Source organism: Poecilia latipinna, unplaced genomic scaffold (genome assembly GCF_001443285.1).
Source record: "Poecilia latipinna isolate Pla-1442-1.1 unplaced genomic scaffold, P_latipinna-1.0 Scaffold1989, whole genome shotgun sequence".
NCBI lineage: Eukaryota > Metazoa > Chordata > Actinopteri > Cyprinodontiformes > Poeciliidae > Poecilia > Poecilia latipinna.
The window spans coordinates 80,040-86,953 of NW_015114605.1; the positions used below are offsets into that span (position 1 = coordinate 80,040).

General features: G+C 39.5%; 1 long non-coding RNA gene across 1 annotated transcript; it reads right to left on the reverse strand.

The window, feature by feature from the left end:
* Window positions 1-1,834: 1,834 nt before the first annotated feature.
* On the reverse strand, window positions 1,835-2,757 carry LOC106935620 (uncharacterized). The gene is made up of 2 exons (XR_001421932.1): window positions 2,638-2,757; window positions 1,835-2,521 (listed from the first exon to the last, which is right to left on the reverse strand). It is a non-coding gene; the product is annotated as an uncharacterized LOC106935620 (long non-coding RNA).
* Between the last annotated feature and the right edge of the window lie 4,157 nt (window positions 2,758-6,914).

Sequence of the window (6,914 nt, forward strand, 5' to 3'; positions counted from 1 at the left end):
TTATGTCAGAAACTGCTGATCTGGTTGGATTTTCTTCCATCTCTCATTTTTCCAGAGAACAGTCAGAGAAGAGAAAATGTCCACAATAATCTGGCCAATGTCAAAGTTCAGAGGACAATGGGCAGACTGGTTGGAGATGACAGAACGCCAACAGCAGCCTAATTAATTACCAAAGTATGTGGCATACCATCCCTGGATGCACACCACCTTTCACCTTTGACCTCACAGCAGATGGGCAACAGCAGCAGAAGCTGCTCCTGTCAGCTAACAGTAGGAAACTGATTCGTTCATCGCCAACATAGAGAGGAAAACTTTAGAGACAATATTCAGATGCTGGTCAGAATCTGGCAAAAGTTCTTACTTGTTCTTTTTCCAGAATTTTGTTCATTTTTTTCTTCTGGTTTAAAAGTTGTCTGTTGTTTTATGTAGTTTGTTCGATGGCGTAGTAGGGCCTTTGTAGATAAGAAAAAAAAGGAGGAGTAAAGTTTTTTGACTTTTCAAACTCAGAAATTTCCAAGTTTTGTCTGGAAGATTTCTGAGATTCATCTCATTTCGCACAGATAATAGATACTCACAATCTGCCTAACACAACTTTTGTGGCATTTATACCCCATGTGGCTCATCCACATGTTATCCCATATTCTGCTAGACTCTAGGGGGCAGTGTGGGCCACCTACAGCAATGAGAAAGTGAAGAATTAAAGAAAAACCTACAGCTGCTGGTGGCAACATGGAGACACCTGAGTGTGGTGGTGGGATTATCGACCTGTGTACTGAACCAAAATGTCTGTTTTTCCGAGCCCTTGCCAGGGAGGATTCTTGCCATGCTTCTCCACACCATGTGTCCGTTTGGTTATTAAACCCCAACCTCGTTCTCATTTCTCTAAAATGAGAGTCCAACATACAAAACCCCCCATCTGAATCTTGTCGTTATGAATAAAATGTAAAGAATTTAGTAGCATGCAGGTAAAAACAATTGAATCTCTCAAATGTTTCTCTTCTGAATGAAAAATTGAGCAGTGTGAATCCATTGGGACTTTGAAATTAATGCCACACACAAAAAAAAAAAAAACATACCACACAGTTTTACTGCTGGATGGAAGCACAGTGTGTGCTAATTAACACCCGTGTGTGTGAAACCGCGCGCGCTCCTCATTTCCTTTTTAAATCTCAAACAGTGTGACAGGAACGCGCGGGACCGTCTCCCCCGGCCCGCTGCCTCCAAATAACCGACTTCACAAAGGGACCACAAACACACCGCCGCTGTCACAAATTCCACACGTGGATGACACTTTGAAGCGGCGCACCTGACTTTGGGCGCATGTATGAATCTAATTTCTGCCAGTGAGAAGGCCGGGTTGTATTGATACAAAGTAATGAGAAGCAGCTGGGAAGAAGAAGAAACATGGGGATAATCACGGTGCAGCCGGCATCATCCATGGCAGCTGATGGTTTGTGAAGTGGCAAGCCTTTAGATGAGAGGAAGAAAGAAGCTAGGTTCATTTTTTTGTGCTTTTTTCTTTGTTTGCAAATTTGAGAAGAAATCTGTAGGTTTTCTTTTTTTTTTTTTTAGATGTTTCCCATGCAAGAAACGCATAAACTGTCCACGGAAAATGCCTGAAGATAATTATTCTACATTTATTTAGTTTTTCTACACAATAAAATGTGTTTTCTTGGTTTCTGGGATCCTACTTGACCAAGCAGTGGTACCTCTGCCACACCAGCAGGTGGCGGTGGCGAGAAAATGTTAAAATTTAAAAGCAGATTATCTTCCCTAAACTTCTTGGTCTCTGTTTTGGTTTTTGTGTCTGTTTTTCAGTCATCAACATCCACAGTTTACATTTAGAGTTTAATGGAGACAGAAACTGGACAAGGACAGATGAGAAAAAGCACATAAAAATAGACACGTTGTTGTATCCATCCAAATGGACGTGAAATTAAAAAAACGACATAATACATTTTACTGATATCTAAAAGTGATTCAAAACTACATGAGAATTATGTCCACTGAAAAAAATTATTCTTCCTCAAAATTCTGACTTTTTTCTCAGAATATTAAAGTCAAAACTCTAAGGGAAAAATCTGAATTACTTTTTTTTTTTTTTTCCCACTGGTCCCAATCCTCTTCCATAAGAATGGGATGGAGGTGCTTCAACTTTTCTGATGTAAAACATGAACTGTGTAAATGATTAAGTTAGTTATCTTTGAACAAATACGCTTTTAATTTGATGCTTCCAATGAACAGAATCCAAATCCTCTCAGGCAGACATGGACTTCAAAGCTCCAGCAGTAAAGCCCCAAAACAGAGACGGAAGTTTGAAACCAGGTGAACATCTAACATATCAGAGAAAAATAATAATTATTGCTCAATTAAAAAGATCTCAAATTGAAATAAGTACTACAGGAAGCAGCACTGAGGAAACCCAGCTTGTAACAATGACAGAAGCAACACTTGGCTGCTGCAGGGTGGAGATAATAAACAGGAAGCAGGTGGAGAGGCGAGCTGCACCTGGAACACACACCTGGAAGGAGAAAGGAAGAAGTCTTACATTTTACTTCTGGGATTGGAATATTTATTTCAATCTCAGTACTGCCAGTAAAAAACCTCAGCATTGCTTATTTTAGGTAATAAATCAACACCTGCACAGTCTCAGAGGCGCAACGCTCAACAAGTTAACCCGCATCTCCACGTAGCTTTAACAGAACGAAGCGTATTGTCGGTAGTTGGAATAAGGAAAGTGGAAAGGCTTCAGGACACCCAGTTCTGGTAAATATATATATATATATATATAAAACAGCCTGACGGAGCAGAAGTTTGCATAATGAGCAAGCCCTCAGCAAAGATGCCTGTTCTTCCTGCAAATGACTTTGAATTTAGGATTCTAACCTGAAGAGAGAAAAAAAAAAAGTGTCAAAATGACAAATGTTAAAACGACCTTTGATTGGATTGCATCATAGAGGAAGCCTTATGCCAGATTACGGGAGTTTTTCATCATTTTCTTGCTGCTGCTGCTTTTTACGTTAAACTGTCATCAAAGCAGCTCTGCAATTACAATGAAAGTCGTTTAGCGTGAGCAGAGGCCAGCGGCCTCAGGCTGAACGCTGCGGCGCTAAACTGAAGCAGCGCGTGGCTCTGCGTGACGGCCATTTTGGTGATAAAGAGGCTGACAGGCAGGGGGCACCCTGGGGCCTGGCAATTTTGGAAATCTTTAGTCTTCCACCTGCTGAAACTGTGGAAACAAAGAGGTTGTAATTGGTCACCATTCAAAGGTAATGATGGACATGTCAGCTGTTCGCATCATGCTTCTGTACACTCCCCACAATTCAGTCTCACAGAGGGAGTTTATTTTGTTTTTTGACAAAGAAAAGAGCAAAGGGGGAATGGAAGAGGACATACAAAGAAGAAAGGACAGAGGGAAAAGAGAACTAAAAGCAAACAAGGAGAGACAAAAAACAAAAAGACAAAAGAAATTAAAGAAGGGGTAAGAAAGAAAAAGAATAAGGAAGGACAGAGGGAAAAGGGAACTAAAAATGGAACGAGAAGGAAAGGCAAACAAAAAATGTGAAAAAAACAAAGAAAAAAGGAAAAGACAAGAAAAGTAAAAACTGAAAAATGCATGAAAGAATGGGTAAGAAAGAAAAGGAAAAACAAAGTTGGAAGAATTGAAGATGAAGCGATGCAAGGGAAGAATGAAAGAAAAGAATAAAAGTAAAGAAAAGGTCAAACAGGGAAGGGAGGAAAGAGTTAATATGAAAAGGAAAGTAAAGAATAAAAAAGAGGAAAAGATGACCAGATAACAAGCCAACATAGAAGAAAGAAAGGGAAGATGGAGTAAAGGAAATAAGAAGGAGGAATCAAAAAGAATGAAGCAAATTATCATCCTCCTACCACTTCCTGTTGTCTTCTTTGTCGTTTCCACCAGTAGAAACATCTGGCTGGATCATGTGACCCGAAAAAATTACTTCCATTGCAGTTGACTGAAAAACCACATCGTCCTATCGCAAAGACCTTTTATGAAAAAATTGCAATGTTTCAATTAAACTTATTTTTGTAATTTAAAATTTGTGCAACTTTGTGGTTAATGGAAACGCAGCTAATGAGATCACAAAGTAGAGATCAAAATCTGGAAATACGGATATCTTCCATACTTTAGATTCTTTGTGCATCCTTGTTCAGCCTAGGAATGTTTCAAACGAACGCCAACGTTTCCTGGACGGCGCGGGGAAGCCCGAGGGATCAGATGGAGAGAGGCCGAGTCAAACGAGGAGAAGGGCTTATCTGACGTGATCGGAATGGCAGCGTTCCGATGTGAAGCCTCATGTGAGCTCTGGGTCCGGAGCCACAACCTTCTTTCCTGCTGTGGAGGTGAGAGGTGAGGAGGAGGAGGAGCGGGAAACGGTGAAGGTGGAAGGGAAGTGGGCGTACGGAACAAAGGGAGCAGCGGGTTTCTGACTCGCCGTTTCTTCGGCTGATCGACAGCGGAAAACCAGAACATTCCGACAACGGTGTCACAGTTTTCCTCTGTTCACTGGCTGAGCCCTGAGCTGTTGGCAAGCTTTATGACTTAATGTGTCGAAATGCATTTTTTTTTATTGCTTTATTCATGAACCGAGTCTGGATTTATTGACTATGTGGATAAAGAGCAAATTTGACAGGGGTGATTTGAAATATAGCAGGCAATAAGGAAAAAACATCTATTTTTCCTGAGAGTTTGCTATTTTTAAACTGCAAGTTTAGATTTTAATGAAAGGTTTGATTATATGAAAACAGATACATATGAAAGGAATTCTGAACATATTTGATAAACATCACTGGATTAAAAAAGGGTTACTGCCCCAGCATAGAGCTCTACTGCAAATAAATCAGAGCTTATGTCTCATGCACATAAAATGACATTAATATAAAACGATAAGATTCATACATTAAATTAAAACCATCAGAACAAACAAGACTAACTTATTTTAACAACATGGGCAACATTACCTCCTAATTTATGCAGCAATAGCATGCTAGCAGCTAACCAAGCATACTCATTTCATTTGTTTTGATTTCTTTCCCTATGTCCTCATGTCGATTTTCACAAATGTGATGGCTTTTCCGGTAATGGGAAATACAATATCCCAATGCTGGGATTGGTTCCCCACCCACCATCACCAAATACACACAGCACTCAGAGAAAAAGATCTGTTAGCCTGCAGAGGCCAGAAACACGGGATCGAGTTTTCCCATTTGTTCTTAGGAGGAAATCTGTAATGTGAGGGCAAAGGGCCCGGTGGGTTCATGCCTGATAAGTCAGCGCATTTGTTGTCGGCTGCATTGATGAGAGAGAAACCTTTAAAGAGTTTGGAGTTTTCACACAACTGGAGTCGATGCAGGTTTCCAGCGGGAGAGTATGAGGTCAGTTTCAGCTGCTTTTCTCCTCTCCTGCCTTTGGTAATTCATCCTTCCTGTGAAATTCATTCACTTTCTTTTGTTTCTTCTTTTCCACCGTATCCTTTGGGTTATTTCCATTGCGGCGCCTTATTTTCACATATTGTACCTCTGCAGCGAGGGCCATCAATAGCGGTCCGGAGTGGACAATCTGTTACGACGGGAAGGGAATGAAACTAGTAGCATGACAATCAATTCTCCTCCAGACGGTGCGCCCTGAATCAAAATGTATCTCCTGTGTTGATTTCATCTTGGATTTTTTGAAGCCATATCTGCTGCACTTGTCTCAATCAATGATCCACCTTCCTTTCATCGAACCTTTGTTGAGCTTCTTCAAAGCAACATCAGAACCAAACAGAAAAGACATGTTTTCTGTCTTGCACCAGCTAAAAGAAGAAAAAAAATTCTTTGTATTTTATTAGGTTTTTATCCAATAGAGCAAAACAGGTTAGCTACTGTAAATGGGAGTCACCCAACTACCAGCACCATGTCTGATGTTTGGTATGTTCTTAAGGCAATATTACTTTTTCTGAAATGCTCTATTAGTATAAATTAAATCTTCAAATAAAAATCTGCTTTCCATATGTACTTGAGTTGTCCTCATTGATAAAGAACATTTTCTCGATGACTTGAACCCTTTAAGTATGCCAAAAAACTAAAGTTTAAGGAAATCTATAAGGGAATGGCTAATTTAGGATTTCCCTCAGTGTATTATAAGTCTGACAGGCCACCAGGCTTTACACCTGTACCCCCACCAGGCTTAGCATTGTTAATTTATCTTAGTTTATTTATTTATTTTTTTTAAATTATTGCCTTTTTTTAAGACTTTATATTTGGTGTTTAGGTATTAATCTTCCAGTCTGGGAAAAATGGATAACCATCAAGTAATATTTTCAAATTTTTTGTCAACTTTAAACATGTTAACTCAAAAACATGGCGGCCGGCCGACGGCCTTGGAACCCTGAGAACCAGGCTTAGAAAGTTTTCTTGGGGAAAAGCTGCTAATTCTTTGCCACTATGTGTAAAGTTTCAAAAACAGAGCATAGTTATGTGCTCTGGTTAAACAAAAATCACTGGCAGCATCTCCAAAGACATGAAAAGTATCTTTGACTCAATAAAGGCTGAGTTTAAATGAACATATTTTTCATATTTTTGTTCACGGAGTTATATTTGTCTTTTAAATCAAATCCTAAATGAAAAGCATTGACGGTTATAGTTGCAAAGAAAACAATTCAAACAGGTAATGCAAGCATAATATTTTATTATTGTCACAGTCGGTTTTCAAAGTTTTCTCGCTCGCGCTTTTTTATTTGGTCGAAAGAGAGCCCTAAAAGCAATATAATGAGAACATGGAGCTGTATTCAAGGTTAAAAAAAATCAACAAAGAAACAGACAAAAACTCAAGTCATGCACTACGCAGGCATTCCAAAGTACTGCAATTTCCAACGTGATGTGATTTCTTTTATTTCTGAAATGAAGTGGGA